Here is a 12,403-nt window from a genome sequence, read left to right on the forward strand (position 1 = left end):
TGTTTCAGAAACGTTCCTTGTCAAGTTTTTGTGTGCCATTCTGAATTTTCTTTTTTTCCCTACATTTTACAACAATACCACTGCCATGAAAATAAACGAAACACAGGAACTATTAAATGAGAAAAAGAATTTGGAAAACAGTCAACGTAACCTTTCAGGAGATTCTGATATGAATTTGGATCAACAGATCTTGGAAAAGCTTAAAAAAATATTTTGACTCCTTGGTTTAATATGTGCTAAAAGGTTTCCATACACATCAATCACTGTGTTATATAGACTTCAGAAAGAGAAATGAGTAGAAAGGAATAGAGCCATATTATGCACTTACTACTGTACTTACTTATGCCGTGGATTTATAGTGCTGCTACTACAAGCTTATTTCACCATAGATTTCTTCCTGTCTCAGGGAGTGTAGAAGAGGTTTATTGGGAGACAATCTGAGAAAAAAAATTAACATAAAACTATCAAGAATAAAAATAAAATACACAAAAGCTTGTTTTTAAATCAGTAAGGGCTGCATATATTCATGAGCCCTTCACACTTCATTTTATAAGACAGAAAAATGGTGGAAATGTTATTTGTTCAATGTTTTATTTAAAAAAAAAAATTAAAATTTGTTAAATTATGCCATCATGGTTAATCTATCACCACCAATCTGGATGCTATGAATATTAATACTTATTCTTCAATAATTCAATTAACAATTCAATAATTAATGGGAACCTTAATATTTATTAATATTTCCATCATTCTTTTGGAGTCTCTCCATTCCTCCATCTGTCTGGCTGTTCTGCACAAAGCTCACCTCTGACTCCAGCGTCCCTGTGCACCAAAACATTTGACCACACTGTTGACTTTAGGAGCAAGAGAAGCTCATCAATGGCAGCAGAGCTCCCTTCGTGCATCGGCTGTATGAGCTTCATCCAGGCTCCCACCTACAGCTTTTGGAAATATTCCTTTAGCTTTTGCTAATGAGAAGATTTGTCTTGAAATACTGCTTTTCTGCAGCCTAAAAAGGTCACAACCTTGTTGAGAAGAGTGGAAGGGAGCGTGGAAATTGTGCTGATACCAGACATGTCATTACTTATGGGCCACTGCTGAGACAACACAGATCTCTGAGAGGGAGGCTGTCACTGAGAGCTGCATTCAAATGTTTGCCTCTCTCTCCTTTTTGCTCTCCTTGCACATTCCAGACATCGCAGTGAAGATCAAAGCCTACAAATGGGCTGCTTTCCCCCAAAAGGCAAACCAACCAGTCTGGTTTCCCAGCTAAATTTATCTCTGGTGCTTATTAGCAGAGATGCAGACTATGAGGGGGAAATTTGGCTAGCTTCTCATAGTCTCTAAGCAGTGAGAAGACAGAAAGAAGGAAGGCAGCTCCTTGAGTGCATTAACCTAAGGAGCACATAGGATAAGTTACTGTCTTACTGTTTTCCAGGTCTGCCCCTTCCTAGTATCCAAACGTCCTTCCCATTGCTGCTAAACCTCATCAGTATTGAGCACAGCAGTCTAGCACCCACTAAGTAGATCCAAACAGTGCCTAGAAAACCAGTTTGAAAGCAGTAAAAAGTTGTTCAGTGAAAGCTAATTGTTCTGAAGCTGCTGAGAAACAGCTTACAGTCAGCCTCCAGTAGGATAAGTGAAGCTCACCTACCAAAGGCTCAAGCCAGGTCAAAAGAGTTCTCCAGCTTGCTTGCAAGCTCATACAGTTATCTGTAACTCTGCTGTCTCCCACTCTACCAGGATGTGCCAGATGGGCAAGCCAGGAGCTCCTCACTATGCACTGGAAAGAGCTTAGGGGTTCCTGCCACAGGAAAACTACAGCCCCAGGAGGCTAGACTGACAGACAGACAGAATTAGGAGGTGCTTGCACTGGGTTGACTCAATTTTACATAGTATAAATAACTCTGCTTGCACCAAACAAGGCTACATTAACCCAAAATAGATGTGAACACATCTGTTGATATAAACAAATCACGTCTTTCTGTTCCAAACCAATCTCATGCATTTAATTGTTAGATGACAGCTTGAAACAAAGCTATGCCTTGCCCTATGAGAAATACACAAGTCAAAGAAGACGACTGCATTGTCCAAAGCAACGAGGAGCAAACAGCCATGCTGGGTGCAATGAGTGTGTGGGAGGGGATCCAAGAGGACAACCTGCAACGATCTAGATTTGGGTCCTTATGCATCAGTAGGAAACAGACATTAAGCTTATCAAAGAGTGAATTTTCTCCTGGCTTTAACTCTCCGTTGCCAAAGCTCATGTGAAACCTGCAGAACTGAAGTTAAATGGCTGGAAATTCAAGAGTTTTCTGACAAATTTATTAATGCTTACCTACTTCTGTCACAACGTAATAAACAGATTATGCATTGGTTGGTCATATAAATGGTAGCCATGGAGAAACAGTCCCATATCTCTCCAGAATAAACAACATTTCACAGTTTTAATTGTGTCCTGATGTTATAACGATCCCAACTAAACTGGGTAATCATTCATTAAACATGAGCTAATTCTATGTCCTGCTATAATTATTATTGTTTCCTGAAAATGTAATGTGTAGTACAAGTACAATAAGCGCAAATTGAAATATTGCTTTTGGAAGGTTATTTATTACTACCTTCAGCTGTAAACATTTATAACTGAAATTTATTGGTCCACGGCCTCTTCATATAAATATTTTATGTTCAGCCTCAGAGATCTGCGTCTTCTTGTTTAAATGTCTCAGTCTTGGTGTCTGCACCAGCAAAATAATCTCAGGAGAGGAAGTTTGCTGTCCTGCATTACTTGACCATCCTGCCACTAATGTAAGGCAGCACTACATGTGTTCTGCATTTCTTGTGCATAGGTAGCAGCAGGCTCGTTGTATTACTCTGGCTAATTGATTTGTTAACGTATCACTTGGAGCATTCCTACATGCCATAGGGCAGCACTAAGTTATTTCTTCTAAGCCTTTTATTGAAATAATTGGGCTGAGATAAGTGTGGGGTAACCAGAAAGCATCAGTAAACATCAGTGAAGAGGAAGAAGAACTGGGAAGGAGATGATGCTTATTCCTATTCCCATACCAACAGGACAACAAGAAGTCTGCCAAAGCAGAGAGAAGCAAGGATTGTTGAGATGATGGGAAACAAGCTTCTGACCTAGACCTTTATGTCAGCTTTACAGGGGAGGCTTGGAGCCAGCTAGACATGGATGCTGACAGCACCTCAGTGTGATACCAAAATGACTGATGCACAGAGCAGCACCTTGAGACCAAATACACAAATACAGTACATACAGTCATATTGTAGCACATGAAAGGAGAGAAATCTCGCGTTGACTCCTCTGTTTCAGAAACCCAACACACCTAAAGAAAACACAAAGCCTCCAGCTCAGCTTGTTGCCCTTGCACAATGCCAAGCAGCTTCAGCAGGTGATGCTGAACACACTGTCCTGTCGTGCTGGCCGGTCCTACCATCCTTCCTGCACCCGATGCTGGGACTGGGCTGCTCCTGCTGATGGAGATGTACAGAGGGCAATAAAGAAGCGCCTGTTCAATCCCAACCACTAAATAATAATAAATCATTTGGGTTTCCATGGCACCCGTCCAGAAAAGTTGAAGGAACTGAGAATGAAGTAGCTGAACGGCTCGCAAAAATAATGTATGCTTTTTAATGATAAATTACAGTTTCTACAGTAGAGGACTGGAAGAAGGCCAAGTCCATATCAATCCTTTCAAAAGGAACTAATGGTTCTCCCAGGACTCCTAAGCCCTCCCCACACTACCAGGAAAAACAGCAGCAAAGATCCTCAGAGAAAGCCGTAGAGCCTCTTGATGAATATAATATGCAAAGGGTGAGCCAGCATGAGATTCGCAAGGAAGAAAATCACTCTGTCCTAAATAATAAAAATTTACGGAAAGGAGAAACAAAGTAATGGTTGAGGGATAGGCGGGAGACACGGCGTGGACTCAGAGGGATTTCATCTTAAGTGCCCCAGAAGAGTATTAACCCTTGGAGCATGACATATAAGCTCATGCTTTCAGCACTCGCTTTCAATTACCTGCACTGGGGGACTGCTGAGCGTATTTGCTTCTGGATTCCTGATTTTCATAAATGGATAAACACGCAGGCGGGTGCCTCTCTCCGGCGCCTGTTCTCATCTCCGCGTGTTCCGAGACTTTCCGTCCCTACAGCCACTGTGCGGGTTTGATTCCCTCCTGCTTAATTTCTGGGCTTCTAGCAAGCCATCCTTTATGGCAGGATTTTTAACGGCCCCGAAGTACTCGGTGCTACATCACTTATAGCATGTAAGGGTTATTGATCTCCGCAGTTCATCCCTCTAAGTGGCTCCCGTCGAGTGCCGGGAAGTCAACCAGCGTGAGCTCTGCAGCCTGTCTCCCAGGCTCAGGATGAGACCAAGGCTACTCGGAATTCTTTTTTTTTTTTTTTCCATTGGGAACAAGAGTATGTGTAATGCTGTTAACACGCTGTGTTTGCATGCCCTTAAAAACAGTTTTATAGCCATACTGAGTGCCTCCAAACATTAAATATGTTTTGTAAGTAGCTGGCTAACTAGTTGGGTGCACTGTAAATGCAGTAGTAAATAAAACAATAAGACTGAATATCAACTCTGTTTTTCATCAGGGCCACTTTTCAGTCCTGCAGTAATTCTCAATGTTAAAAACCCTGATTTCTATTTTCAAAGCTACATTATGACTGGAATTTACACCTAATCTCTCTCTGTTATGCTTTCTCTCTCTCATCTGTTTAATCTGATTATGCTCCATGAAGAGGGGATGAGTTTTGTACTGAGTGGGTGGGAATGGTTTCTTGCACTGGAAATTGGCTTTCTAAAAGCAGCAGTAGTGTTAAACCTGATGCTACTTGTTTCACATCTGGGTGACACTGCAAACTCCTGCTTGCTTGATGTTTTCACTTACTGTAAGATTGCAGATTCTTCTGACATGACCCATTCACTGAGCTGTGCTCTGCAAGGGCACCTGCAAGATGAGGGGTGCCAGGTAGAGCATCAAGACGAACTGCCCAAGTTTAACCTGTCCTAACATTTTCTGTTACAGATGGAGGTTGGCATCAAGTGGAGCTATGCCCTTCCCCAAAACTCCACAACTGCAATCTTGCTGGCTTCAAACAGGCATTCAGTGCGAGAAGAAAGAGGCGTAATAAAGAACAGAGAAGGAGAAAGAAGAATTCACTCATGGGGTTTAATTTTCCTCCTTTTGCCCAGCCTCACAGTGTCTGTGCTGTGCGGCAGGACACACAAACAGAGCAAACCCTCTTGCAGCATGCACCAGGAGGAGCTTTCCTACCTGCCAGGGTCCACATATACCCCTGCAGAGCTTCTGTAGCAGCAGGTTGCAGCTCTGCCACGAAAAACCCCAGCCGAGCAGACCTAAACCATGCAAAAATCCAAACGTGACATTCACAGTCCTTTTATAGACAAGTTTCCTTTACAGTAAGGGCACTTTGCCCTTGTGCTAATGCAGAATTCAGACCTGTTGCTCATTTTATGCTGCTGTAGGGACAAAGCAATGCTCAGATGAGCTGGAAGCCAGCAGGGTGAGGTGCCCTGGATGACCCCCTGACTGGGGGTTGGAGCTCAATGATCTTTAAAGTCCCTTCCAGCCTAAGCCTTTCTATGATTCTATGACTGCTGCTCATCCAGACACGTGCTGTCACAGAGCTCCGCCGCTGCCAAACACAGCCCATAAATCAAAATGTGAAGATATGAAGCGGGACCGAGGCATGACTGCAGAGTGCCTGAGATCCGAGATCAATATTCATTTTACAAACCTCTCTGAAGAGTTCCTTAATTAATTGTTGGAATTAAAGTCCAAATTGACCCCTCAATTTGTTCCCGTGGCCTTTAAATCAATTTTCTTCTCTTTGCAAAACATCATTTTAGGACAGGCAAACAAAACAGCACAATTTTTAATGAAGTATTTTCTCCATAGAAGCATACCCACCCTCTGAATATATTCTAAGCAGGATGCATAAGCCATAGAGCCAGCATCTCCTGCTTTAATCTGGGTCTGGAACGACCAGGGCTGACTGACAATTTTGCCTCATAATGAAAGCCAGAGGAAGGAGAAGGATGCTTTGCCAACTTCCACAGCCCTGGCTTCCTCAACCATCTTTATTTTCCATTTCTTTACCAAATGTTCAATGACAGCAGCTCGCACTTTGAGTTACAGAGCTCAGAGACCCACTTATTTCATGCCCCTGCGTAACTGCTACAACTATTATCTTCTGAATTTATCTTCACACTGCAATTCACAAAGCAAGGAAAAGAGAAAAAGCAATTCAAGAGATCCAGGAGTTTTCCTACTGCCACTGAATTCCCAGCTTATATCGGCACTACAATGCCATTTCCCAAGCTTGCAATGCAAACCCCATAATCCATGCACCATTACCTTCTTGCATTTTTTCTTGGATTCCTTAATGTCCATTATTTTGCTGATGCTTTCCACGGAGTTTGCAAAACCACAGATTTACAGAATTGTAGGTGTTGGATGGGACCTCTAGGGATCACCTAGCCCAACCCACATACTAAAACAAGTTCCCTACAGTAGCTTACACAGGAAAGCACCCAGGCAGGTTTTGCATCTCTCCAGAGAAGACTCCACAACCACCTGAGTCAGATAAAGCCAGAACTTAGCTCTGCAGATGACATGCTGGTGACACCCTCTTACCATTTCCTAGCTGCATCCTATGTAACACTTTCCTCTAAGAGAGCAGGCAGTGGCCAGTGATTAGCTGCGAGTGCTGATCAGATCCTGCTGGGCTCTTATCTGGTAGACCCAAGACTGGATTGAGACAAGCCATTTTTCCATTCATTGTCTCCCTGACATGGAAATAAAGCCCTGCTCAGGATGACAAGGATGGGTTTGATGTCAAAATGAGATTTCTACTGATCAGCAAACCATATCTAGCTGTATCATGAGCTTTCTCCTCATCCACAAATGGGGCAAAGGCATCCAAAAGCCTAGGATGAAAGGCATGTGAGCTTGACATAAAGTATTCGTCTCTGAAGGAATATGAATTGGCAGAAACACAGAAGCACATCAGCATTTGATGGATTTTAAAAATGTTATTTAGAATCCACCTATTCAGTTGCACTTCCTCACAACAGTGAAGAAAATCGGTAAGCAAATACACATGTAATCCACTGAGTGAAATTTTCCACATTTTCAAAGGCCACGGTGGGGCTGTCAGGTAGGCTCTGGAGGCACCCAAAGGTGCTGGCATGTCACACCCAATCCCCTGCTATGTGCTGGGACACCACAGAGATGGGTAATGAACACAGGCAGATAGTACGCCTGCATTTTAATGGCACACTCCCGTGCAATTTTTTTTAAATTGATAGCTCTGCACAGAATTCACAGATGAATACCATCTGGTGTGGTGATTTATTGCCCCTGAATTTCTCAAGTTACTTTTTTTTTTTTTTCTCCTTACTTTTCTCATCTTACCTTTTCCTTCTATTTTCTTTCTACAAAAACATTTCCTATAGAAATGCACTTGAGAGAGACATTTCCCTAACATGCTATTTTATCATAAGATAAACAGTGGCCTGTCACTAGACAGACCAAAAAACAACTGATGTATGGGATCTATTTAATATCTCTGCAACTCCAGAGGCCTTCTGGCCTTATAGGTTGTTTCTTTCCTCACTGTAAGAGTTTCTCTTTTCCAGTCAAACAAGAAAATAAATGTATGATAATAGCATTAAAGAGTGTATTTTAAAGCATAAACACAAGGAGAAAATAGCCCCAGTTCCCCCTAACTTATAAGTGGTTGAAGAACACAGTGAACTTCTCCTAACTTTGATTTGTGGAAAACAAATTTATCTCCAACTCATGTCTTACCACATTATGTATATATGATGTCCATCAGCACAACTTCCAAGTTCTTTTCAGTTCTTAAGAGATCTGGTCTTTTAGCACTGGCCCGCACAGGCATTGCTCTTGTGTCAACTGGGCAGGAAGAACATGGTGTGATGCTCCTTAGAGACAGCAGGAACAGGAAGGGAAACCTGTGTTTTGGAAAATGAGAGACTAGTTGTGTCAAACTTTCAGATTTTGGAATCTGAACATCATTGTGAAATAAGTCAAAAAGCCGTAAAACCTGAGTCTGTCAACTCGTGCCACGCACCTTTGCCTTTTATAACTAAGGCACAACTTCTGAATGTACACACAGCCCCACATTTCAAGGTGTTTTATAATAGAAATGGGATCAAGAGTCTGAAGTAGATTTATCATTGCCAACAATCCCAGATTCCCCAGAACACCAAGGCACAGATGTGTTCTGGGAAAGGAAACATGAGACATGGTATGTTGCCCTCCCAGTCAGAACAAATATGTGGTAGCCAAGAGCCAGACCTTCCTGCATGACTCTCTTTGCTTTTCTTTAAAGAGTGGTGTCATCCTGCTTAGCAGAAACTGTTTAATTAGCCATTTCATTTCTGATTTCACAGAAAATGAAACATTGCTTTGGCTTGGACTTTATTGGATTACCCAGTATCCAGCCCCTGGGTATGTCTTTGACATAATACATCATAGCTTTAACAAGACAATTTTCTTCGTGTGCTAAGCAGATCCCAGAAGAATCTAATACTTTAAGCCTTAGCAGGACATGTATGGGGGGAAGGGTGGGGAAAGACACCCAGCACTTAAGCCTGCACCTCGCCTGAGCTGGGCAATTTTCAGCGGTGTGTTTTAGCTAACAACCTGCCCTGAAGTGAATTAACAGGAGGGGTGGGCACTGCAGCTGCCTGGGAGCAGGATGGACTGGGTGAGCAGCGCTCTTCTCTTTCACTAGGAAAAAAAAAATCAATGCTGCTTTAGGATTTTACAGTGCTTGGCTGCATGCCAGGTACTTCTTTTAACCATTTGTTGAAAGCTGTCTGTGCTACTCAAGAGGTAGGGGTGCACATCTCTCCTCACTGGATCTGTGCTGCAGTGGGATGGAGCACGGCTGTTATAGGAAAAGGCCACAAAGGCAACTCCAGTTGTCTCTGGGGTACAGAATGACCCAAGCATTACTCCTTTGACAGCAAAGGTCTTTTAAAAACATCTCAAAGTTGCCCACTAAGAAAAAAGCTAGTTTAGAGTTTTGAGAAGTCCATGACAGATAAACATAACAGGGTGTCCTTGTTAAAAGCAGCTTTAGGACAGCAGCCTCCAGGAGTGCTCTGCTACCCACCCACTCTTTTGCAGAGAAGACTAAACGCTGGGAGACCAGAAATACTTTCAAGCACAACATTGCTTGAAGCTCGCTGCCTCCTTCAGTTATTCTCACTTGGTGCTAGTTTTCCAATCCATTCAAGTGAAGGCTTGGAAGGGGTTGGTGGAGCAGACCTTCAAGAAGGGTTGGAGGCTTGTGTGTCTTGTGTCCCAGCAGCCCTGGTGGGATGCTCTCTGGGCTTCCTGGCTGGTGAGGGCAGTGTCACAATTCCATCAGCTGAGCTCTGATGCACAATTCAGAGCACAATTCCACAGCTCTGCCTGAGCTGTGCTTTCCCCCCTCCAGGACTCCTGCATGAGCAAACACATAGCAAGGACAAGCAAGGCTGATCACCAGCAGAAGATCCACCACACTGCTAATGGCAATGAAGGAGGTGAGGGAAGAGTGAATCCAGGGCCATTGAAGCAGCATCGTGCCCTCTAGCCTCCCTTTCCAACACAAAGTCCTAAGCAACAGAAATTCCTCCTAACAAAGTGATTCCATGCTTTTCATTAAACTGTTAAGATTAGAAAATCATGCTTGATGGCTAAGGGCTATGCTTTTACTTACAGAACTTTGTTTACCTCCATGAGACAAGTTTCCTGTAACATGCAGTGCTCTGGCATGAAGGACTCAACACAGAAAGCCCACGTGGATGGATTGCAGCACTCATCTGCAAAGAAGGGACATGGGACAGTTCTGTAGATTATTTTCTCCCAGACTGAGTGAAAATGACCAAAGAAAAAGCAGTGATTGACAAATACACATTTTCACATAACAGGAAAAAATAGAAGGACCACTCCTGTCCCTGATGCTCTTTGGTTCCCAAAAGATTAACACGAAGAACAAACCCTGAACTATTTGTGATTTTTCATACAGCTACCGTATCAGGCAACCAAATCAACCCTTCTGCTCTACTGGAAGGAAAGGCTCCTTTATTGTTTAAATATGTCAGACTGAATGAAACCAGATTATAGATTGTTTGTCCTTTAACTAATAAGAAAGTATAATTAAAAGTCATGTTAAAGTTGAAAGATCAAGAGAGTTTGTGATAGATAACAAGCTAGAAGCTGTCAAAACTGTCAGGTCATTAAGAAACAAAATAATTCACACCCCAGTAATTGCTTTTATGCTCATTTTCTTATAAATCCAGGAGGCATGAGTCATTAGTCCTTACAAAAGAGCCTTGTATATAAGCCTCCAATATGCTATATATTGCACTTTTACTTTCCGGGACTGTTTGCCACAGGTATTGTTCTTTGAAGGCTTAAGGAAAGAGAAGGGGTGATGTTCAGACTCATGTGGGAAGACTCTGTAGGCTTTCATTACCGGTGAAATTTAACAGATCTCCAACCTGAAATATTAATGTGAAGGTGAGAATGAAGCATCCGTGGCAGATTTTATCCTGAATCCCTGTGGCATACTGTAAAGTTGTAGCTTTGAAAAACAGCATGCAAAGATTTTCCTCCTGCCCATTTCTGTGATTTCTTTGCTTTTTCTGAAATGAAGCATGTCTGAGCTAAATAAACTATGCAAGCAAACATTTTGGAGTAGTAGCAAGATTTCTTCAAGCTCCTAGACACCTCTGCTTTCTCACAGCAGCTCAGAGTCAGGTGTGCTGGAGGGGGGATACACCAATTTAAAAAGTTATGCCCTTCTGCTCAGTATAATTTCCACATGTTCAACTGGATGAGACTGAAGTCACCTGCAAACCTGCAAAGTTTTGCTTTTTATCTGAAACTGGTATTTGAGGATGGATGGGGGAGAGTGAGGAGAGGGGTAAGTTTTACGTTATGTTATTGGCAGTGTTTCTGACCTCCAGGTTTGCTCCTGTTGGTCTTCTTTGTGTGATGATGGAGATGAACCTGTTTAAGACAAGAAGGCTGATTTAAGCTGATGCTGGATTGTAGGAAATACATTGTAAAGCCACACGTACCCATATTCAACCACTAGATGCCCCTGCAAGCCACGCAGTATTCTGAATACAGTGTGAGTTTTGGCAGGCAGAAGAGGCAAAGCTGAGGTTCAATTTTAGCAGAAGGTGGATTTTTATCCTTTCCAAGGTTTTTGATATTGAGTCGTGCCTGTTTAGCCAGCTGTTTTATAACAAGGAACACGGCATGTGTACACAAAGGGACTTCAGAATAACTCAAAAATCTAATCACACTTAACCTTGACGTATACTTGTGTCTGGGCTTCACAAGTGAAGGGTGAAGGTACACCTCCTCTGTTTCAGATAGTCTGAATGGTGCAAAAGAGCAGTATGTGGATATGTAAAAAGCCATCTCGTGCTGTAAAGGGTTCCAGGTGTCATTTACTTACTGTGCTGCACTATGTACTGCCAACTTATCTCCTCAGACGTTCCCAGTGTGCCTGCTCAGGGAGAATGATGTAGCACAGACTGACCATTACTTTGAACTCAATGATTCCCAGGTTCCCATCTGTTTTCTGTACCATTAGCAGGGTAACGAAGCCCTTCCAGCTCTCATATACACTTTCTCTCCATAAGGCAGGACTGATTGCATACTCCAGAGAGAGAATTAAGGAAAAGTGAGCATAGCACCTGTAATCACAGGTATATCTGGAGCAATGAGCTGTCATCATTAGGAGAAAAGCATCAGATCTTGTGTGTCAGAGGTTTAAGAACTATGACCAAGGCCAGACTGAAGGCTGTGCCAAAGCTGGAACAAACTCACCCTAGCTCACACCTTGAACTGCTACATTCCCAAAGTCTGCTTTCTTCTTTCTTTCCTTCCTTCCTTCTTAAAAAAAAAAAATAATAAATATATATATATATGTGTACTTTTTTTGTAATTCCTTTGAGGATCTCCATGTTCTCTGCAGAGGCAGTCTCAGCACGCATCCTGCTCCCCCGCAGGTGGGGCACGCACCGGTGCCTCGCACCCCTGGGTTTCACTATGAATTTCAGCTGCAGAGCTGGCCGCCTCGCTCTGCATGCTTAGAGCAACTGAGATTTGGGGTTTGGATCTGAAGCCTGATCTTTATCAACACGTACCTCCTGCAAATGAAGGGGCTGAGGCAGGAAGCACCTGGTGACTAATTCTGACTCTTGACAATCGGCCCAAAACACCACTACCAGGATCATCTTTTGTCAGTTGCTTGAGCTTTTCTCACAGTTCTGTACTTAGAGCTGCTCTGTCAAAGCTCAGTGGCA

The 12,403-nt window shown here is 42.8% G+C and overlaps 1 long non-coding RNA gene across 1 annotated transcript; it reads right to left on the minus strand.

Annotated features, from left to right (window-relative positions):
- Positions 1 to 324: 324 nt before the first annotated feature.
- LOC149917311 (uncharacterized) lies at positions 325 to 11,969 on the minus strand. The gene is made up of 4 exons (XR_016468043.1): positions 11,045 to 11,969; positions 9,799 to 9,901; positions 7,872 to 8,038; positions 325 to 437 (listed from the first exon to the last, which is right to left on the minus strand). It is a non-coding gene; the product is annotated as an uncharacterized LOC149917311 (long non-coding RNA).
- Between the last annotated feature and the right edge of the window lie 434 nt (positions 11,970 to 12,403).

Source organism: Phasianus colchicus, chromosome 7 (genome assembly GCF_987193195.1).
Source record: "Phasianus colchicus chromosome 7, bPhaCol1.hap1.1, whole genome shotgun sequence".
Classification (NCBI taxonomy): Eukaryota; Metazoa; Chordata; class Aves; order Galliformes; family Phasianidae; genus Phasianus; species Phasianus colchicus.